Here is a 24,753-nt window from a genome sequence, read left to right on the forward strand (position 1 = left end):
TCCATGTGATATGGTCTTTGGCTCATTTGAATTATACTGTATACCATTCACTGTGTAACAACAATGGTTGTTTTTGTTGATAAAAAAAACAAAAAACATTTGAGCTGACAGATGAATGGAAACCAAATGAGTAACAAGACAATGGCTGAGATTCAATCCGATCGCGTATTGTCAACATGGCGACTTTTAAAGGCAATGTTTGCCGAGATTGCATTCACAGCAAACACTGCAGATGTCGGCTCTATCGGAAATTACCTATAAATAACGCATGGTCGACAACTCTCCACAGGCTGAATCCCGGCCTATGATGGAGTGAATTGTCAGTTAACATATCATACCGTGACATCTCATTTTGATATACTGTAGCCCTACTGTATAGTGGTAGTTCATTCCAGAGGAATTTCCAGTTCATGTTCCTAGTGTAGTCTGCCTGTTCTACAGTATATAATACTGCTCTCTCACCCTATAGAGTACAAACCAAACAAGAAAGCAAACACGTTAGCTTTCTGCAAACATGAATGTGAATGTGCAAATAACCAAAACAGGGGCTTAAATATTGTATGACAACAAACAAGCGGGCCAATCCAGGAGAGAAGAAATGCCAAGCGCAACTGTAATGAAGGGCACAGCACTTCAAACAGACGGAAGTTACATTTACATTTCTCAGCCGTCTGTAGTACAAAATAACAGAATCTCATACACATTTCTTCCAGTCTATAAATATACAGCTAATGAGGGGAATAAATGAACTATACATGTGGAGAAGAAGAACCGAGGCAGAGAAAACTTCTAATGGAAAAAAACTGCAGAGTGAAATCTGAGCACAAATATCTAATGTCTGCAAGTTTTTGCGGGTAAACTTAAATCACTCTGAGTTATGTCTTTAGGGTATTTCACTTCCATGTTGCTAGGAAGATTCCCGTGTAGTGGAAATGATTAAAGCAGATGAGATACAGTATTTCCTCTATGTGGAATTGAGGACTATGATAATAGGTTTCCATTGCTATTTTATTTCACTGTTGTAAAGAGGTACCAAATCTACTACTACTACTACTACTACTACTACTACTACTACTACTGCAACAACTGGGCCATTATGCATATTGTGTAGCTAAAATATTACTTCTAGAATAGGACCATTTTGCGTATTGTGTAGCTACATCTGCATTGCATTAACAGGGCCTTATCGTAGTCATCAACACCCACCCACTCACTACTTGCACTTTGTCCGTTTATTCAAAGCGATCAGAAAGTGTTGGAAGTGTAATGCATATTAGGTTAAGTCTTCTCTGAAGCTGAATTGTATTTAGGTCCTTTGTTGCAATGATGGAGTTAACAACATTGATATCCCCCATTCATCTTCTTTGTTAATTAGACGACACTGTCCACAACATGTCATGCATAAAAGGGAGAGAAATCTTGGAAATAAATAATGATAAGAACTGAACATAACATACCTGTTTCTATGATAATATCGACTGGCTAAAAAAGTGCAGAACAGAGATGTGTAGGCCTTGCCTATTTTAACATTTTCACATAATAGAAAAAAAGGTGAAATTACATTTGTGATTAAATAATATTTGCGTCAAAAATCGATAGCACCAATAGACACATCGCTGCAATTTCTAAGCTTCCTGTGAGGTTATACGCTAGCCGTGCAACAATCTGTCACCCCCCGCCTTGTGTTTTCAATGCCTTTTGTGGCCCTATCAATAAACCATCCAATGTCACATGCTGGGTCCTGTTATTAACGGCTGTCTCTATTGTAATCTCTCAAATAAATCATTGATAGATGTCTTCCATATTTCTTTACAATCCCACCACAGACGTATCTCTCCCGGGAGGGAGGGGGGGAGAGAGGTAGAGGGAGAGAGAGAGCAATCAAGAGAGGGGGGACAGAGGGAGAGTGAGAGCGAGAGCGAGAGAGAGGTACTCCCCTCCCCACTCTAAATCTTGCCCTCCCACCTGAGATAAGAACAGAATTGAGTTATTGAGCAGGCGGTTTAAGATCTAAGCTTTTGCTAAAGGGACACTCAAAAGAGTCACAATGAGAAGAGATTGAATGGTGTTTCATTACTTGTGGGCGATTCCCATGTTCCTTCTCCGTGTGTCTACAGCAGTGCTCTCATTAACCTGCCAGATCATGAGGTCGCTATAGTGGAGAATTCAATGGGTTTTTATATGATGCAACACGTCTGTTATGGGTGCTCCATCATACGATTCATAGAGCCGAACAACGTGAATAATGATGACGGTAAAGTACACAAAACATTAGCAACAGCTGCTCTTTCCATGACAGACTGACCAGGTAAATCCAGGTGAAGGCTATGATCCCTTATTGATGTCACCTGTTAAATCCACTTCAATCAGTGTAGATGAAGGGGAGGAGACAGGTTATAGAAGGATTTTTAAGACTTGAGACAATTGAAACATGGATTGTGTATGTGTCCCATTCAGAGTGTGAATGATCAAGACAAAAGATTGAAGTGCCTTTGAACGGGGTATGGTAGTAGGTGCCAGGCGCACCGGTTTGAGTGTGTCAAGAACTGTAACGCAGCTGGGTCTTTCACGCTCAACAGTTTTCCGTGTGTATCAAGACTGGTCCACCACCCAAAGGACATCCAGCCAACTTGACACAGCTGTGGGAAGCTTTGGAGTCAACATGGGCCAGCATCCCTGTGGAACGCTTTCGACACCATGTAAAGTCCATGCCCGAACAAATTGAGGCTGTTCTGAGGTAGAATACATGAGGTATCTTCCCTCAATTCAGAATGGTACCATCATTGTCTTGACAAAACAGGTATGGACAACCACTCCCTCTGGGTATCAGACACCATTAGTCCACCTACAACAGAAACCTTCACAAGGCACAACGTAATGACAAAGAAAGATATTTACAGTGTAAGGAGCTGAGAGCAGGTTTAATTGGTTTTGAGGGGAAATGGCCCTGGTTCTCTTTGTTGCAATGGGCATGGACAAGGGAGAAGTTCATTGCTTCATACAGCTCCATCCACAATCACACCCAGCGAGAGAGAATAGCGACCATAATACACTGTGTTGTCGCAGATGGAAACAAGGAGAGTTTAAGAGCACAGAGAAAGAGAGACAAAGGCAGGAGGGAGAGAAACAATTACGATGTGCTTGATTCACACTTGTCAAAAAAAGCCACGGCTCGTTTGAGAATTACATTCTGCTGTGAAAATAAGGATGAGCTGGGGGAGAACAGGGACAGCCCGGGGGCGAGAAACAGCACAGCATGGTGGGTAATAGCTTCCGCCATTTTGTGCCTCTGTTAACATGGAGATAGTGAGGAGAAGTGCAATCACATGAATGTCTTCTGTGCTAACGGGAGATGTTGTTGTCACAAGTCATCCTTCTCATGATGTCACAACACACACACCAAGGGTCTACTTAGAGGCAAAGGAATTCATAATTGCAATGCTACATGTGACAACCTGTGAGTGTTGGGTCTAAAAGACATTAGCTCACAGTCAAACAGAGTTCACTGTGGTCCTAATATAGCATTTGTGACCGTTCATGCAACAGCATGCCAAATTAATGTGTTCGCTTCTTGAGAAAGTGTTGCAATGTCTATGTCTGTAGTTTCTTTGTTAATAATAATGGCATATGACATGGAGTTGAACTCACGGAAGTGAATGCAGTCTTGTAAATGTGAATAGACAATGGTTGCAAAGGAAAATGTGGAAAAGCACTTAGCTCATACCTCTGTCTATCAACCTGTGGTTATCCAATGATGCACACAATCTAAAGGATATCTAAGTGAGTAACTGCTCGAAATTCTAAGGTCAACCCAAAGATGTCTCAAGGTATTCACATTTCTGGTACTTCAAAAAAAAAAGCCCTCTTTTTAATGATTCAGCTCCAATTCCATTCTTCCTTGAATCCTTGCTGGAACTTCCTCTGACATAGCTTGCAATAGGGAAGAGGCTGCTGGGCTAACAAACATCCACCTCTGCAGTTCCTGTACCTCTTAACAAAATAGTTAAGTTTTACCTTGTTTCACGTTGCTGCGAGGACTTTGAGAGCTTGACGCAAAACCGCCAACCACAATGAACAGCACGACTCAACAGTCCACCGGGAAAAGTAGCAGACATCTACAAAAATAACCTTGGTTGGTCAAATAATGGGCCTCTTATGGTTAGACTTGTTTATCCTCCTGCATATTGCGCTGTGACATAAAAGCTTAAGAGACCTGTGTAGAAGAAAAGAGTGTAGACTTCCCTATACGCACATTCACATAATGTATGACTATCCATATTATTCATTCTATTTCCATGGCTGTTTACCAGGTATGTGGGACTCCCCCTTGGGCCATATGCAAGGCGAGCCAGTTCCATAAACAATGTGCGAGTGCCTCTTTTCCAAACAATGAGACACTTACAGTTTACATCTATGGTTGATGTACACTAAACCAAGCAATTCAGCTGTTCCTTCTAATGGAAACTGTGGATGTATTTGACAACATTGTGCATTGGTCTATAAAGCTGCCAGCATATGTCCACATCACCAACAAACTATCATGGTCCAAACACACTAAGACAGTCGTGAAGAAGGCACAACAACACCTTTCCCCCCTCAGGAGACTGAAAAGATTTGGCATGGGTGCCCAGATCCTCAAAACATTATACAGCTGCACCACCGAGAGCATCCTGACCGGTTGCATCACCGCCTGGTAGGGAAACTGCTCGGCATCCGACCGTAAGGCGCTACAGAGAGTAGTGCGAACGGCCCAATGCATCACTGTGGCCAAGCTTCCTGCCATCCAGGACCTACAGTGAGGGAAAAAAGTATTTGATCCCCTGCTGATTTTGTATGTTTGCCCACTGACAAAGAAATGATCAGTCTATAATTTTAATGGTAGGTTTATTTGAACAGTGAGAGACAGAATTACAACAAAAAAATCCAGAAAAACGCATGTCAAAAATGTTAGAAATTGATTTGCATTTTAATGAGAGAAATAAGTATTTGACCCCTCTCAATCAGAAAGATTTCTGGCTCCCAGGTGTCTTTTATACAGGTAACGAGGTGAGATTAGGAGCACACTCTTAAAGGGAGTGCTAATAATCTCAGTTTGTTACCTGTATAAAAGACACCTGTCCACAGAAGCAATCAATCAATCAGATTCCAAACTCTCCACCATGGCCAAGACCAAAGAGCTCTCCAGGGATGTCAGGGACAAGATTGTAGACCTACACAAGGCTGGAATAGGCTACAAGACCATCGCCAAGCAGCTTGGTGAGAAGGTGACAACAGTTGGTGCGATTATTCGCAAATGGAAGAAACACAAAATAACTGTCAATCTCCCTCGGCCTGGGGCTCCATGCAAGATCTCACCTTGTGAAGTTGCAATGATCATGAGAACGGTGAGGAATCAGCCCAGAACTACACGGGAGGATCTTGTCAATGATCTCAAGGCAGCTGGGACCATAGTCACCAAGAAAACAATTGGTAACACACTACGCCGTGAAGGACTTAAATCCTGCAGCACCCGCAAGGTCCCCCTGCTCAAGAAAGCACATATACAGGCCCGTCTGAAGTTTGACAATGAACATCTGAATGATTCAGAGGAGAACTGGGTGAAAGTGTTGTGGTCAGATGAGACCAAAATCAAGCTCTTTGGCATCAACTTAACTCGCCGTGTTTGGAGGAGGAGGAATGCTGCCTATGACCCCAAGAACACCATCCCCACCGTCAAACATGGAGGTGGAAACGTTACGCTTTGGAAGTGTTTTTCTGCTAAGGGGACAGGACAACTTCACCGCATCAAAGGGACGATGGACAGGGCCATGTACCGTCAAATCTTGGGTGAGAACCTCCTTCCCTCAGCCAGGGCATTGAAAATGGGTTGTGGATGGGTATTCCAGCATGACAATGACCCAAAACACACGGCCAAGGCAACATAGGAGTGGCTCAAGAAGAAGCACATTAAGTTCCTGGAGTGGCCTAGCCAGTCTCCAGACCTTAATCCCATAGAAAATCTGTGGAGGGAGCTGAAGGTTCGAGTTGCCAAACATCAGCCTCGAAACCTTAATGACTTGGAGAAGATCTGCAAAGAGGAGTGGAACAAAATCCCTCCTGAGATGTGTGAAAACCTGGTGGCCAACTACAAGAAACGTCTGACCTCTGTGATTGCCAACAAGGGTTTTGCCACCAAGTACTAAGTCATGTTTTGCAGAGCGGTGAAATACTTATTTCCCTCATTAAAATGCAAATCAATTTCTAACATTTTCGACATGCGTTTTTCTGGATTTTTTTGTTGTTATTCTGTCTCTCACTGTTCAAATAAACCTACCATAAAAATTATAGACTGATCATGTCTTTGTCAGTGGACAAACGTACAAAATCAGCAGGGGATCAAATACTTTTTTACCTCACTGTATATACCAGGTGGTGTCAGAGACTACAGTCACCCAATTCATAGACTGTTCTCTCTGCTACCGTACGGCAAGCGGTACCAGAGCACCAAGTCTAGGTCCAAAAGGCACCTTAACAGCTTCTACCACCAAGCCATAAAACTGCTGCTACTCGCTGTTTATTATATATGCATAGTCACTTTACATGTACACATTTCCTCGACTAACCTGTAGCCCCGCACATTGACTCGGTACCGGTACCCCCTGTATATAGCCTCGTTATTGTTATGTAATCTTATTTTGTTACTTTTTTATTTTTTTTTACTTTAGTTTATTTTGCAAATATTTATTTAACTCTATTTCTTGAACTTTATTGTTGTTTAAGGGCTTATAAGTAAGCATTTCACGGTAAGGTCTACACCTGTTGTATTCGGCGCATGTGACAAATAAAATCTGATTTTCTTTTATTTGATATCTTCTACAGTATTTTACTGGACAGAAGCAAAACGTTGACTTGAACTTACGTGTTTGCATTAAGAACTTCTGAAGACGGTGCTAAAACAGAATCCAATAAGAAGACAATAACAATAGGGAATATGTTGTTGAGAGCAGGGCTGTAATGCCTTTAGAATGAAGGCTGTGGTGATTAGAATAAGACTAGCTCACAGAAAGTGTTTCAGCACTGAGCCTGTGGACAGTTTCTCAGCAGGGCAGACACAGGAGTTGTCCAGGGTCCTGAAAGCAGCTGTCCAGGCTTTGAAAGGCTAGAAAGCAGCTCTCTGCTGGGTTCAAAACATCAGACAGAGCCGACAGCTTAACCATGAGATCAGTACTGTTCAGACAGCCTTCACCCACTGCTGTACCTTCTTCTGCCAAGGATAAACCACACATTGACAAGAAATGCAATACACGCCTTTCAGATCTCAATATCTTCCATAAGATTTGTAATGTAGCCTGCTAATAAACTGAAGTGATCCACATTCTGAAATAATAATAATATTTATTTACATGCAAACTGTAACATGTAGAACAGTTTCAAAAAGAGATTGACAGCATCTTGTGAATGTCATTGTCAAATAAGCAAATACTATTGAGTGAGCCTGTTAAGGTGAGAATGTGACATCAAGCCGTACAATTCATCTCTTGCATTCAAATGAAGTGGTGTCAAATTAAGTGGTGTCAAATGAAGTGGTGCCATCCAATTGGATGGAAACCTAGCGTTCTGGGCCCGTCTCCGTTCTGGGCCCGTCTTCTCCTCCCCCCTTTTTTTCTGAGCAGAGCAGGCAGGCCCGTTGCCCTAGCGACTCCAGACTCCACACAGACACAACGTGTACACATGCTCCTCCAGAGCCAGTACGGTTCTTCTTTCAGACAAGGATGCATCAACATTTTGTTCATTTGCACAATGTTTCTCGTTCACATCCGGTTGTAAATGTCCAAACTCACCAAAAAGTAAATTCGGTAGCTCCTACCTATATACAGTTGAAGTCGGAAGTTTACATACACTTAGGTTAGAGTCATTAAAACTTTTTTTTCAACCACTCCATACATTTCTTGTTAACAAACTAGAGTTTTGGCAAGTCAGTTAGGACATCTACTTTGTGCATGACACAAGTAATTTTTCCAAAAATTGTTTACAGAGAGATTATTTAACTTATAATTCACTGTATCACAATTCCAGTGGGTCAGAAGTTTACATACACTAAGTTGTCTGTGCCTTTAAACAGCTTGGAAAATTCCAGAAAATGATGTCATGGCTTTAGAAGCTTCTGATAGGCTAATTAACATAATTTGAGTCAATTGGAGGTGTACCTGTGGATGTATTTCAAGGACTACCTTAAGACTCAGTGCCTCTTTGCTTGACATCATGGGAAAATCAAAAGAAATCAGCCAAGACCTCAGAAAAACAATTGTAGACCTCCTGATTCATCCTTGGGAGCAATTTCCAAACGCCTGAAGGTACCACATTAATCTGTACAAACAATAGTAGTACGCAAGTATAAACACCATGGGACCATGCAGCCGTCATACCACTCAGGAAGGAGTGGTATGACGTTCTGTCTCCTAGAGATTAACAACAGCAAAGGACCTTGTGAAGATGCTGGAGGAAACAGGTACAAAAGTATCTATATCCACAGTAAAACGAGTTCTATATCGACATAACCTGAAAGGCCGCTCAGCAAGGAAGAAGCCACTGCTCCAAAACCGCCATAAAAAAGCCCGACTACGGTTTGCAACTGCACATGGGGACAAAGGTCGTACTTTTTGGAGAAATGTCCTCTGGTCTGATGAAACAAAAATAGAACTGTTTGGCCATAATGACCATCGTTATGTTTGGAGGAAAAAGGGGAAGACCGGTGCACTTCACAAAATAGATGGCATCATGAGGAAGGAAAATGATGTGGATATATTGACACAACATCTCAAGACATCAGTCAGGAAGTTAAAGCTTGTTCGCAAATGGGTCTTCCAAATGGACAATGACCCCAAGCATACTTCCAAAGTTGTGGCAAAATGGCTGAAGGACAACAAAGTCAAGGTATTGGAGTGGCCAACACAAAGCCCTGACCTTAATCCTATAGAAAATGTGTGGGCAGAACTGAAAAAGCGTGTGCGAGCAAGGAGGCCAACAAACCTGACTCAGTTACACCAGCTCTGTCAGGAGGAATTGGCCAAAATTCACCCAACTTAGTGTGGGAAGCTTGTGGAAGGCTACCCGAAACATTTGCCCAAGTTAAAAAATTTAAAGGCAATGCTACCAAATACTAATTGAGTGTATGTAAACTTCTGACCCACTAGGAATGTGATTAAAGAAATAAAAGCTCAAATAAATCATTCTCCCTACTATTATTCTGACATTTCACATTCTTAAAATAAAGTGGTGATCCTAACTGACCTAAGACAGGGAATTTTTACTAGGATTAAATGTCTGGAATTGTAAAAAACTGAGTTTAAATGTTTTTGGCTAAGGTTTATATAAACTTCCAACTTCAACTGTATAAAGCAGTTGTGTGTTTGCAGTATGCATGCAGATTGACTCGCCCACACATCGGATTGTCAATATTTAGGTCATGGGTATTCAACTCTTACACTACGAGATCCGGGTCCTGATGGTTTTCTGTTCTTCCTGATAATTACATGAACACACCTGGTGTCTCAGGTCTAAATCAGTCCCTGATTAGAGGGGAACAATGAAAAACCGCAGTAGAACTGGCTTCGAGATCCAGAGTTGAGTTTGAGGGATGTACATCATCAGAGCATTCCCTAGTAATTGAATGATTTCCGTGACCATATGTAATGCATGTGGCAAAATGTTGTACAGAATTATGCTCATTCTATTGTTGCTGTAAACCATAAAATGATGAGTCTCCTGAAGATGGCTAACGGAAGTGTCCCGCAAAGTCACACATCAACACAGATGGCCATCAATAATGTGTAAATGGTACAGTGAAGTGGGTTGCTTGCATATTTGCTTAGTAGCAATATCAAAAATCTAAAAAGTGTCCAGATAAAAATATTTTATTAATATTTTACAATTATTTAATGATTCTTACGCAGTCACACTTGTCTAAATTGATGGGTCATATGAAAGAAATGCTATAACCACCCGCCAGCCACATCTATCTAAGTGGATGGTTCACTATTGTTTAGACATGTACTGTACAGTTGAAGACAGAAGTTTACATACACTCAATTAGTATTTGGTAGCATTGCCTTTAAATTGTTTAACTTGGGTCAAACGTTTCGGGTAGCCTTCCACAAGCTTCCCACAATAAGTTGGGTGAATTTTGGCCCATTCCTCCTGAAAGAGCTGGTGTAACTGAGTAAGGCTTGTAGGCCTACTTGCTCCCACACGCTTTTTCAGTTCTGCCCACAAATGTTCTATAGGATTGAGGTCAGGACTTTGTGATGGCCACTCCAATACCTTGACTTTGTTGTCCTTAAGCCATTTTGCCACAACTTTGGAAGTATGCTTGGGGTCATTGTCCATTTGGAAGACCCATTTGCGACCCAGCTTCAACTTCCTGACTGATGTCTTGAGATGCTTCAATATATCCACATAATTTTCCTTCCTCATGATGCCATCTATCTTGTGAAATGCACCAGTCCCTCCTGCAGCAAAGCACCCCCACAGCATAACGATGGTCATTATGGCTAAACAGTTATATTTTTGTTTCATCAGACCAGAGGACATTTCTCCAAAAAGTACAAACTTTTCTATGGCGGTTTTGGAGCAGTGGCTTCTTCCTTGCTGAGCGGCCTTTCAGGTTATGTCGATATATGACTTGTTTTACTGTGGATATAGATACTTTTGTACCTGTTTCCTCCAGCATCTTCACAAGGTCCTTAGCTGTTGTTCTGGGATTGATTTGCACTTTTCGCACCAAAGTATGTTCATCTCTAGGAGACAGAACACGTCTCCTTCCTGAGCGGTATGACTGCTGCGTGGTCCCATGGTGTTTATACTTGCGTACTATTGTTTGTACAGATGAACGTGGTACCTCCAGGCGTTTGGAAATTGCTCCCAAGAATGAACCAGCCTCGTGGAGTGTCATGCTCGTTGAAGGACGGGTCAGACCAAGGCGCAGCGTGATATGCATACATGTTTATTTGAACCGAATAAACAACGACAAAACAACAAACTAAACGAAACGTGAAGTCCAAGGTACACAAACAACATACCTCACACGGAACAAGATCCCACAACCCACTAGTGCCAATAGGCTGCCTAAGTATGGTCCCCAATCAGAGACAACGAGCGACAGCTGCCTCTGATTGGGAACCACACCGGCCAACATAGAAATACACCTACTAGAATATACATAGACAATCACAACATAGAAAATCACACCCTGACTCAACAAATAAGAGTCCCCAGAGTCAGGGCGTGACAGTACCCCACCCCCCCCCAAAGGTGCGGACTCCGACCGCACAACCTTTACTTAACAGGGTAGGGGCCGGGTGGGCATTCCGCCTCGGATGCGGATCCGGCTCCGGGCGTGACAACCACCTATTCTCCGCCTCCCTGTTGCGCCCCTGGTCTGGTCTGGACCTCGGCGCGCTGCTTCCCCTCTCCTTCCTCCCACTATACTCCAAGCCCTGTCTGGACCCTGGTGTGGGAGACCCCAAACCTGGAGAGGGGCTGACGTCTGGGTCTGGACTGGAGCCGCTGACCGGAGCTGGACCGTGCACCGGTGGAGCGGACTGCTCAGGCTCCGGAGTGGAGCCGCTGACCGGATCTGGACTAGACCCCGGTGGAGCGGACTGCTCTGGCTCCGGAGTGGAGCCGCTGACCGGAGCTGGATCAGGCACCGGTGGAGCGGACTGCTCTGGCTCCGGAGTGGAGCCGCTGACCGGATCTGGACTAGACCCCGGTGGAGCAGACTGCTCTGGCTCCGGAGTGGAGCCGCTGACCGGAGCTGGATCAGGCACCGGTGGAGCGGACTGCTCTGGCTCCGGAGTGTAGCCGCTGACCGTTGCTGGACTAGACCCCGGTGGAGTGGACTGCTCTGGCTCCGGAGTGGAGCAGCTGACTGGAGCTGGATCAGGCACCGGTGGAGCGGACTGCTCTGGCTCCGGACTGGAGCAGCTTACCGGAGCTGGATCAGGCACTGGTGGAGCGGACTGCTCTGGCTCCGGACTGGAGCTACTGACTGGTGCCAGACCAGGCACCGGTGGAATGGGCACGGGCCGTGCCGGACACACTCACCACTGGTCTGGTGCGAGGAGCAGGCACGGGCCGAACCGTACTAGGAACATGCACCACTGGCTTGGTGCGAGGAGCAGGAACAGGCCGGGCCAGACTGGCGACACGCACCACTGGCTTGGTGCGAGGGGCAGGAACAGGCCGGGCCGGGCTGGCGACGCGCATCACTGGCTTGGTGCGAGGGGCAGGAACGGGCCGGGCCGGGCTGGCGACGCGCACCACTGGCTTGGTGCGAGGGGCAGGAACAGGCCGGGCCGGGCTGGCGACGCGCACCACTGGCTTGGGTGCGAGGGGCAGAAGCGGGCCGGGCCGGGCTGGCGACGCGCACCACTGGCTTGGTGCGAGGGGCAGGAACGGCCGGGCCGGGCTGGCGACGCGCACCACTGGCTTGGTGCGAGGGGCAGGAACGGGCCGGGCTGGCGACGCGCACCACTGGCTTGGTGCGAGGGGCAGGAACAGGCCGGGCCGGGCTGGCGACGCGCATCACTGGCTTGGTGCGAGGGGCAGGAACAGGCCGGGCCGGGCTGGCGACGCGCATCACTGGCTTGGTGCGAGGGGCAGGAACAGGCCGGGCCGGGCTGGCGACGCGCACCACTGGCTTGGTGCAAGGGGCAGGAACAGGCCGGGCCGGGCTGGGGACGCGCATCACTGGCTTGGTGCGAGGGGCAGGAACAGGCCGGACCTGACTGCGAAGGCGGACTGGAGGTCTGGAGCGGAGAGCTGGCACAACCCGTCCTGGCTGGCTACCCACTTTCGCACGGCATGTGCGTGGTGCTAGCACAGGACGTACAGGACTGTGCTGGCACACTGGCGACACAGTACGTAGCTCCGCATAACACGGAGCCTGCCCAGTCACACGCCTCCTCACGTGAGTACGGGGAGTTGGCTCTGCTCTAACGCTAGGCTCCGCCAACCACCCTTTTAGCCCCCCCCTTGGGGCTGTCTCTTGGGCTTCCTCCTCGACCGGCGTCCTCTGTGTTGCCGTTGCTCCTCTCCTGCCTGGGCATCTACCTTCACCCATGGCCATTTCCCCGCGAATATCTCTTCCCATGACCACAATTTGCCCACCTGTGACATGGCTATTCGCTCATCCTGGGCACGCTGCTTGGTCCTCGTTTGGTGGGATCTTCTGTCACGCTCGTTGAAGGACGGGTCAGACCAAGGCGCAGCGTGATATGCATACATGTTTATTTGAACCGAATAAACAACGACAAAACAACAAACTAAACGAAACGTGAAGTCCAAGGTACACAAAAAACATACCTCACACGGAACAAGATCCCACAACCCACTAGTGCCAATAGGCTGCCTAAGTATGGTCCCCAATCAGAGACAACGAGCGACAGCTGCCTCTGATTGGGAACCACACCAGCCAACATAGAAATACACCTACTAGAATATACAACATAGACAATCACAACATAGAAAATAACACCCTGACTCAACAAATAAGAGTCCCCAGAGTCAGGGCATCTACAATGATTTTTTCTGAGGTCTTGGCTGATTTTATTTTTTTTCTTCCCATGATGTCAAGCAAAGCGGCACTGAATTTGAAGGTAGGCCTTTAAATACATCCACAGGTACACCTCCAATTTACTCAAATGATGTCAATTAGCCTATCAGACGCTTCTAAAGCCATGACATCATTTTCTGGAATTTTCCAAGCTGTTTAAAGGCAGTGTCAATTTAGTGTATGTAAACTTCTGACCCACTGGAATTGTGATACAGTGAATTATAAGTGAAATAATCTGTCTGTAAACAATTGTTGGAAAAATTAATTGTGTCATGCACAAAGTAGATGTCCTAACCGACTTGCTAAAACTATAGATTGTAACAATACATTTTTGGAGTGGTTGAAAAACGAGTTTTAATGACTCCAACCTAAGTGTACGTAAACTTCCGACTTCAACTCTAACTCCGGGCAACACTGGCCAGTCGGATAACGACAAACGACAAGATGGAGATGCATCCAACATGCGCAAATGCTGTCCAGCCACCGGCGTAGAAAAGGTAAACATTCCACTCTGCATTTTCCCCAGTTTCTTACGTAGGCTGGCAACCTGCGTGATCAAGGAAGCCACCTCAAGCCTATAATCGTTGGCAAGCAAACAATTGCCGCATTGGAACTCTGAGTGATCCAGTTTGTCCCAAAACAAAGCGTAGTAGATTTTCAGGAATTGTGAAAAACTGAGTCTAAATGTATTTGGCTAAGTTGTAAGTTTATTACCTGGATTGCATGTTTTTGCAATTTGTTTACATTAGTTTTGCGCTCGTTAGTAATTTTGCTAGAAATCTCCATGAAAATGGACTATTACCTGTGCTAATTTTGTTAACATTCTGGTAATAGATGCTCAATAGGCTTTTTTTTGCGGGGAGGGTTGGGGGGATTTTGGTGTACCTTGTATACTCAGCTGGTAATACCATAAATCCCGGGATGAGAGAAGGACGGTATGACAATATGAAAATCTGGAGACTGCCCAACCCTACTGTCGACATTTATAAAATTGTAAAAGCATTTTCTGTTTCAATCAGCCCGGTCGTGAATTTTTACATGCGTCAGGTAATTAATCCTCATGAAATGGTTGGTAGGAAACATGGTTAATGCAAATATAAAGTCCCAGCAGTAACCATCATACTATGTGTCTCTTTAGGCAGGACACTTTCCTTTGTGATAGGATTTAAATATCCTGTGAATGCACTCAGAAGGCCGTTCCATGCCGTTTCATACTCTTTCATCATTTTGCCTCCCACTCTGAAACCATATATGTACAGTATTTAATTTCACTCAGTATAAACAAAAAGATGTTCAGTCCTGTCCTTCACCTCTAATGACGTATCATAATGCATGTAGCCTAATATGCTAAATTGATTTCCCCTGCTTCAATATACATATCTACCATTCCTTTTTACAGTGTTTCAAGTTTGGATTCTGTGTTTCAAATTAATCTGAAAGCCACTGACTTCTATTTTCAGTTGCACTGTTTATGCCAGAGGCAACATTATATAAAAAAAAGGAAAATCTCAAGAGGGATTTAACGTAAAAAGAAGACCAAAAAAACACACTCTTAAACAGATTTAAAAGCATTGATGTAATAGGCTCAGAAGCAAATCCTTGAATAGATCACTATTCCAGTGTTTTAAAAATGCCATATTCAACCATTGAAAAAGCCCTGCGACATGGCAAGTGCATTTCATGAGACCACGCAGATAATCAGTGCCACTGAATGTACAAAAAGAGGTCATCTCAATTGTCTGTGGTAGGGAATGGACTTGACATAGGGGCGTCATTTTGGACCACTGGTTCCCCATTCGCCATTCTCCACAGTGTTATGAGCATTGGCCCTCTGCACCCCGGTAGTAGTATTAATTTTTATAGCCCTTACTTAATTAAAACGTCAGAGCAATATGCGGCAGAGTTCACCAAATTAAAAATAAATTAGGATGGCAGATGGGGCATTAATGGCTTAATCCATCCTTTTTATTGATTCCAATAAAGCATAGCCACAGTTCAATATTGTTCAGTACTTGCTATCTTCAACAGAATCTGCCATAGCAACACTTTAGCTCCATATTTTAACACAAACACAGACAACAACTTTAACACATGCACATAATGACATGACAGAAAGTGTCTGTGTTTCCTTCTCTTCCTTCCAATTTAAGTGTAACCCGAGTAGGAATGTAGAGCAACTAAATTAGGGGGACTCAATTTCAAGCAGCACCACTCCACTGATAAGCTGTAACAGTGATCTGAGGGAGCACTCAGGGTTCTACTGCTACATTATGACAATACTATACAGAGTTAAAACTGATGGAAGTGGAGAGAGTAGAAATCAGATGGGCAGAAAGAGAGTCAGAGAATGACATTTCCTTGGGCTGAAAACTCCAGAGAACTCAGAACCCTGTTTGGAATTCTGTTGGGCCAGGCACATGCAACACAGGGTTGGCATTTGAAACTGAGCATTTAAGCTTGTTGGCTTGACACGTTGACACCTCTGTGTAATCATATGTAATGTACTGTCTGCCCTTTGGGAGGAAAATGGCCTCAAAGTAGTGGTAAAGAGGATAAGGTCAAAGATCAAATTAAGTAAACTCAATTTTCCAAAGAAGCTGGTGGTGAACCATGTACTGTATCTATTCCAGTTCTAACTAGTCAGTCAGTCCAACTTAACCAGAACCATTAAAATTACATTATTGGTCAATTGCACATAAGGTTCAATCGAAATTTGACTTCCACTTTTAAGTCAACCCCTCTGAAAGACACGCATACATACTGTACACACATATATATACAGTATATACAGTTTTTTAGGATTTGATACCAGCAACCCTCCGTTTGCCAGCTCACTTCCTGGGATTCGAACCTGCAACCCTCTTGGTTGCTGCCTCACCTCTCTTAGCCGCTAGGCTACCTGCTGCCCATAACCATATTACCCATGTAATGCCCCACATATAATCCGTTTGGTTGACAGCAAAATTCCCTGACCCATCAAAGAATAACGTGTTGGAATATTTACAGTAAATACGAGTACAACATTTCTGTTGGTGTTGAAGAAGAAAAAATGTTCCTTACCTGGCAGGGCCTCTGATAGTAGATGTCCATACAGTGGGACTGAAGAGTAGTTGAGAAGTCCTTAAAAATCCCCAGTGCCAACGGAATTCACAGGTCACTTATTCCAAGATTCCGATTTCTGCAATAAAAAAAAAGATAACAAATTTAAGCAGACATACAGTAGGAGCTTTCCGGAGAAAGCACAAGTCTGAGGAGTAACAAGCCCAACGAACCAAGATAAACATCCTTGAAGACTGTCAGCCCAAGGAAGACAGAGGAAGGCCACTAAGTCGAAGAAGGAAAAGACCTCTGACATATGCACAGTATCTTCCATCAATGCTTGGGCAGCTTGATTATTTTTCTGCCCAAACGGCTGCCGAGGGACGCTTCATTAAATCTTAATTTCTCAACCGACCGACTGGCCAAGGAAAGGGTTTTATGAAAGAAGATCCTGATTTAACTATTAACTGTCATGTTTTGGCTACTAATGTGAGTATCATAGGACGGGAAAGGATGCATTCATGTGTTGACCACACTTTAATTAATTCATTAACATACATGATTATTCGTATCAATCCATTTTTTATTAGTTGACACAGGATGATATAGATCTTCCTAATGAAGGGGAGGAGACTCAGTATAATTGAAGCAATGGTGGAGTTCCTTTAACATGGCCAAACTCCGCCCACCATGTTAAAGGAATACTTAATAAGACAGTTATAGTATGATGACATCCACTTACATTGTGAGCACAACTACCATGCAATTCATTCATATGAAATTCACTGTAATTTTAGAGTGATGAAAATCAATTATGTTGCTTTTATCAGTCCTAGGTGTAGATAAACCTGCTAACAGATAAGTAATAAAATGAATTGCAAGCCTTGTCAGTGAGTGAGATGGATTTGCCCCCAGAGGATAAAAACTGATACTGTATATTAATATGATTGAGGAATAATACACTTCCTACTATCAAGTCATCTAGGTATTCACTTAATTACACTCTTGACGATGGCGAAAGTGCATAAAGGTGGAGGAATTCAGATATGATGTAATTGTTTCAGCACAACCCACAGAGTTTTTAAACTAAGGCGCGCAACATGATTCAATGTGCCAATAAATCAGCACAATTTACTTTTTAGTTTTTTTCAAATTCTCGCTGTCTTGGAGCTAGAATTTGGATAATGTATACTGTGCTAATGCCGATACAAAAAAAGAGTCATGGAGAGCAAAGTTTGCTGCTAATGTTTGCTAACCTAACTATGCTATTGCTAGTCCCATAAACATTCTGAGTTCTAATGTGAAGAACAAACGCCAGAGTCTGGTAATCGTATGATTGATTTAGAAATGTTGAGCATTCATACCTGTTCAAGGCCTACTCCCCAACACTGTACACTGTACACCAAGTGAGCATGCACTGGTGAAGTTCGGGGCTTTAACGACAGGTTGCGCGCTTCTCGTTTGGTTTGTCCTGGTTAAATGGGGTTTTCAACGTTCATTTTAAACGTTAACATTTATGCATAATGTTTTTTTATTGTCATGTGTTGGCCATTCAAATGCAAATTGAGAACTAGTTTTACCTTTGAAGTGGATTACAACGATAACGTGGACGTCGATTAAGGCAGCCCCCCACACCTCTCTGATTCAGAGGGGTTGGGAAAAATGCGGAAGACACATTTCGGTTGAATGCGTTGAGTTGTGCAACTGACTAGATACCCCCCTTTCCTTTCCTTTCCTTTCCTTTCATTGAGAATGTATCTGTTTAAATGTGTGAATGGTTTATGCCATCAGGCAGGTCTTTTTAGGATACCCGTTCAGCTCATTCATTGGAAGAGGTTAGTTAGTCTAGGTAACATTTAGTATTGGCCAAGTAAGCTTATTGTTTTTCAACAAAGTTAAGTATTTTGCCAACTATTTTTCATAATTGTTCTGCATCTGTACTGATTTCCACACATCGATCTATATACTGGTGTTAAAGATACGGAAATGAAGTATCTTCTTCTTTGTGCAGGCTGAACATGGAATCCACAGCAAGTGTCCAATGTGGCAATCTAAGATAGCAGTGTGGGCACTCAACTCTGTGGTGGCTTTAGAGCAGAAAGCCTTTCCTTGTAATCTCCGAATTGGTCAGCAGAACAAATCTCCAAAATGGACAAGTTAAAGTTCTGGTAGAACTTTTTAAACTGAGCTTGATGAAGCAGAAAGGCATTTGACTGGGACATAAACCTACAATATACTGTCACAAATTATTAGACAAAAGAGGCAAAGGCCTGGTCTGCACAACACAATTATCAAATTCCCGGTATTTCAGAGCATGAGTGTGAAGTGCTTTCCCCCGTTGTTTCAGCATGTCAAAACATCCGAATTTCTATAGCGTAGTTCACCTGAGCACCGACAATGTTCTCGAAAAACAAACACATCTTATTTTCTTTCAAAATCAAACTGAGACTTCCCATCCAACAAGTACAGTCAGTGGGCGTTGACAAACCAACAAATATTAAATGCCTTATAAATGACTCGCGAACGTTGCTGTTTTCTGACTGCAGCCCAACCACAGATTTGAATAATCCGCCGTTGAAGGATTTGGAAGACTGGAGTCGTGGAGGGATTGCGAAGCGGCAAATGAGTGAAGCTTAATTGGAGCAAAGACTTAATGAGAGTCCCTTGAGGACTGTAATCAGTGGCAGAGGAATGGCCCAGGTAGGGAGAGATCAGGCTTTCCAAATGATAATAGCAGGGTTTTTGGATTCCATGCCTGAGCCTGACGGTTGTTAAGAAAACTGAAGAACGGAAGAAGGGTGTCTCTGGTGTCCGTCATCACTATTTTGAGGCTAAAGAAAGGGGTCATTTCAGGAGTGGAGCCTCAGTTGAACGGAGTATAAATGGCAACATGATCATCCCGAACCATGTAAAATAGATTTATGTCTATTTTGTCAATGGGGACTGGATGAATAAAGGATATATTTGTATTTGTATTTATTGTGGATCACCATTAGCTGCTGCCAAGGCAGCTCAATTTCCACATTATTTATTACAAGATTTAGTTGAGGTTTAGGGTTTAGTGAATGATTTGTCCCAAATACAATGCTTTTAGTTTTAGACATATTTAGGACTAACTTATTCCTTGCCACCAAATCTGAAACTAACTGCAACTCTTTGTTAAGTGTTGCAGTAATTTCAGTCACTGTAGTGGCTGACATGTATAGTGTTGAGTCATCCGCAGCTAGAATACATAAGAATTCAAGCATTGGATCATGTCTGGCATTCAGATGGACTTTAAGTTACTTTTGGTTTGGCATTTTGCTTCAGCTGTTTCTCTTTCTGGCAATACTTTAGTGTGAACAGTTTGCTAACTGTGCAATTTAGATCAACACCAGGTGGATAAATGTGATCATTATGAGTGTACCACACACACGCACACACACGCACACACACAGGCACAGACAGTCATTGACCAACCAGCATTTTCTGTAAAATGCATGCCTGAAAATCCTGTATTAGTCTATCTGCATGTCATTGAGAATCTGTTATTCCCCATCTGGATTCTCATTTGTTTACCAAATAGTTGGTTTTAGTGTGTGTCCCAATTGAGTTAGTAGCATTTTATTGAGCAGATAGTGCAGTTTCACCTTGGTGCAGAGTCTCAACTCATATCTCTGTACAATAACCATAAAACTCCACTTGTGTCTGTCCCCATAGCTGTACATCAATACTTTACCTGGTAGGATTTAACGTTTTACTTTGCTTTCAGCTTCAATAATATTTGTGTTGCTGTCAAGGACTGGTGTCGTATCTCCGTTTATCCCAGACAAGGCTTGCACACATCGCACTGAATGTGGAGCTAGCGTTCATCTGCCGATCGTTCAGCACGCTTTATTTTAGGGACCACCCGCTGTACACAACAATTTCCACGCGATTCTACATGTAAAATTGGTGCGAACTCAGGTTGAGGTGCTAAGTACTCTCGGCCAGCAAACACTGCTGTATCTGATCCTTTAGAGAAACTTGTGCCTTAATCCTTCCAGCCCACTGCAATCCCCACTCAAGCCCCTCTGGCTTGGTCACCATTGTGATTCCATTATGTGGCGACAGACTGAAGCAAGTCTGAGCTTGTGCATTCAATTCAACTTGATGACACAAATATGCCAAAGGAGGTTTTAGGCTCAGCTGCATTGATCTACAGCTGAATTCGATTACACGCACACTGAGGACCATTAACAGCAATAATTTCTACTTCTGTTTCGATGTGATGTCCAATTACATTGCATTAGCGCTGACCATACACATTTGACAGTTAGGATACTTAGACTAGAGTAAACCAGGACATACAATACTTTTGTGTACAACCAGCTGGGGCAAACTGCCATTGCACCACATGCAATTAATTGCTGCCTCCAAACTAGAACAACAATAATGGCTTCGACATCAGCAGATATTCCACATCACATTTTATCAACCTGAATATCTCTCTCATCATTGATTTCAATGGGGTGAATGGGGTCACTAATGTCAAAGACATATAGTTCTACAGAGAAACTGTTTCATCTATAACAATGAGTCGGAGAGTTTATCAGAGCAGTATTTTTACCTTGATACAATAAATATCAGTCATCAAGAGCGTAGATAAACAGGAAGGTAGCCTAAATTTAATTTGCTGGATACAAAGACGTCATTCATTGTCTTTGAGAGTGAGTGAAACACTGAATGCAGTGAAAACATTGTCAGAAGGCTTCATAGCCTAGGAATGTTTCCTTCTCTTCCAAAAAGGCAAACAGAGGTCAGTGTTCATATTGTGAAAACTTCCGGATAAAAGCGATATTCAAGAGAACAAATTGATATGTAAACGATGAGGATGGAAATAACTAAGGGAACTTTAGCCTGGAGGCACAGTCAGTAAAGAACAGCAAGTCAAAAACGGATGCAGACACAGAAAGAAGTCGGATAAAAGTTGAATGCAAATGTACCTGCTGGGGACACAGCAGTAAACATTTTAAAGATAACCTTTTTGGAAGACATAAAAGACAGATGGAAAGGGAAAAAACTGGTTGTGCCTTTGGCCTACATTGAGAGTTGTTGCTGAGAGCTTGGTGAATAAGACCCAGTAATGCCATGTGAACGCTCTTCCTACACAAAGGTTTATTGCATTAGTGCTCAGAGCGGAGCTGTGTGTGAGTCAGACTCCGACAGTTCTCGACGGTGGGACTGGCTTCATTAGACACAACTTACACAATGGGCAGGGAAAAGGCCAAGACAGGCTCCCTCAGAAGACAAAGTGCTCTTTTCCATCCGCAGAATTGTCAAACTTAAACTGTGACATCTGTCCCAATTGAAGTGCTACTGCGGCTGATGTTAAGGAGGAGTGTTAAGTCACATCTTATCCGAACAGTTATCAGTTACTGTTTTCAAGATGGTGGGCCTTATGCAATCACTGCTTGATGTCAATTGTTTTCGCAGTCATTTCTAAATTAATAGGTTCCTCAGAAACTCCAAAGACCTCAGAGACATGCAGAATATATAGTCAATGGCATCATTTCTACCATTCACACACCATTCTCCGTACAGTGCCACCACACATGCTACCTTGCCTGCTCAAAGATAGCTCAGGTCAAAAGTAACTGCCTCCCTATGGGACAGTATTTCAGAACATGAGAAGAGTCACAGAATGGTATTCTGGAAGAGATCTGTAGGTCATGTTCTACCTGAATCCCAAATGTCATGGGCCGTGTAGGGTCTGTTATGTAGAGGCCTCTACTAACCTTTAACCAGAGAATATAATCAGATAGATTTACTAGAGGGAGGGGCACATACAGTACATGCTTATGACAAGTGCTATAATTTAGACACTTCTTAAAATAGACTCGTTCCCCAGTGCACACACACACACACACACACACACACACACACACACACACACACACACACCATGTGGTGTTGCAAGCACAATTAGCTAAGGAAGGTGATTTACACCCAGTGGCCTAAACAGCTCACACCCAGATGACAGGAGAGCGTGTGGCTGTCTCTGATGTGATAATACGCCACCAAATCCATATTTAATTGGGAGGCTTTCTCCCCACCACAGCCCGACGGAAAGACAACAGCAAACAAATAATAAAGCTAAAACGAGATCCAAGAGAAAGTAGGGGAAACTAATGTAAACCAAAAGCCAACAGATGTCTGATTTAAAGACAGACACAACGAGACTAAACGTGTAATCCTCCACATCCTGTTCAACTGATCAGCTTCCTGTGCTCAGCAGCTGGCATTTTCCTCTAATTTGTTGGCTCCAAATGTTAAGCAGAATCATGTCCGACACATGCTTCAAGCCAAATCAACAGTAAAAATGGTCGGCCGTCAGGTATTGTGAGGGATTGCTTCACAATTAAAAAGGATTTCATGGAAAATGTAACTTCCATTAATGTAATTAATGTAATTGTCTGCATCACTTCCAATCCCCCATGTTTTTCTTCTCGCAAATATATATATATATATATATATATATATATATATATATATATATATATATATATATATATATATATATATATATATATATATATATATATATATCTATATATTAGTGGGGAGAACAAGTATTTGATACACTGCCGATTTTGCAGCTTTTCCTACTTACTAAGCATGTAGAGGTCTGTAATTTTTATCATAGGTACACTTCAACTGTGAGAGACGGAATCTAAAACAAAATCCAGAAAATCACATTTATGATTTTTTAAGTAATTAATTTTGCATTTTATTGCATGACATAAGTATTTGATATATCAGAAAAGCAGAACTTAATATTTGGTACAAAACCTTTGTTTGCAATTACAGAGATCATACGTTTCCTGTAGGTCTTGACCAGGTTTGCACACACTGCAGCAGGGATTTTGGCCCACTCCTCCATACAGACCTTCTCCAGATCCTTCAGGTTTCGGGGCTGTCGCTGGGCAAAACGGACTTAAAGCTCCCTCCAAAGATTTTCTATTGGTTTCAGGTCTGGAGACTGGCTAGGCCACTCCAGGACCTTGAGATGCTTCTTACCACTCCTTAGTTGCCCTGGCTGTGTGTTTCGGGTCGTTGTCATGCTGGAAGACCCAGCCACGACCCATCTTCAATGCTCTTACTGAGGGAAGGAGGTTGTTGGCCAAGATCTCGCGATACATGGCCCCATCCATCCTCCCCTCAATACGGTGCAGTCGTCCTGTCCTCTTTGCAGAAAAGCATCCCCAAAGAATGATGTTTCCACCTCCATGCTTCACGGTTGGGATGGTGGTCTTGGGGTTGTACTCATCCTTCTTTTTCCTCCAAACACGGCGAGTGGAGTTTAGACCAAAAAGCTATATTTTTGTCTCATCAGACCACATGACCTTCTACCATTCCTCCTCTGGATCATCCAGATGGTCATTGGCAAACTTCAGACGGGCCTGGACATGCGCTGGCTTGAGCAGGGGGACCTTGCGTGCGCTGCAGGATTTTAATCCATGACGGCGTAATGTGTTACTAATGGTTCTTTGAGACTGTGGTCCCAGCTCTCTTCAGGTCATTGACCAGGTCCTGCCATGTAGTTCTGGGCTGATCCCTCACCTTCCTCATGATCATTGATGCCCCACGAGGCGAGATCTTGAATGGAGCCCCAGACCGAGGGTGATTGACCGTCATCTTGAACTTCTTCCATTTTCTAATAATTGCGCAAACAGCTGTTGCCTTCTCACCAAGCTGATGCCTATTGTCCTGTAGCCCATCCCAGCCTTGTGCAGGTCTACAATTTTATCCCTGATGTCCTTACACAGCTCTCTGGTCTTGGCCATTGTGGAGAGATTGGAGTCTGTTTGATTGAGTGTGTGGACAGGTGTCTTTTATGCAGGTAACGAGTTCAAACAGGTGCAGTTAATACAGGTAATGAGTGGAGAACAGGAGGGCTTCTTAAAGAAAAACTAACAGGTCTGTGAGTGCTGGAATTCTTACTGGTTGGTAGGTGATCAAATACTTATGTCATGCAATAAAATGCAAATTAATTACAGTGGGGAAAAAAAGTATTTAGTCAGCCACCAATTGTGCAAGTTCTCCCACTTAAAAAGATGAGAGAGGCCTGTAATTTTCATCATAGGTACACGTCAACTATG

The 24,753-nt window shown here is 43.4% G+C and overlaps 1 protein-coding gene across 3 annotated transcripts in view; it reads right to left on the reverse strand.

Moving 5' to 3' along the window:
- LOC121541577 (leucine-rich repeat and immunoglobulin-like domain-containing nogo receptor-interacting protein 2) overlaps positions 1-24,753 on the reverse strand; it is a 347,768-nt gene that overhangs the window by 218,791 nt on the left and 104,224 nt on the right. For all 3 annotated transcript variants that reach the window (XM_041850691.2, XM_045207494.1, XM_041850685.2), the window contains exon 3: positions 16,655-16,772. The gene's annotated coding sequence lies outside the window, so the exon portion shown is untranslated. The remainder of the gene's footprint in view (positions 1-16,654; positions 16,773-24,753) is intronic.

This window comes from Coregonus clupeaformis, chromosome 3 (genome assembly GCF_020615455.1).
Source record: "Coregonus clupeaformis isolate EN_2021a chromosome 3, ASM2061545v1, whole genome shotgun sequence".
NCBI classification, from domain to species: Eukaryota; Metazoa; Chordata; class Actinopteri; order Salmoniformes; family Salmonidae; genus Coregonus; species Coregonus clupeaformis.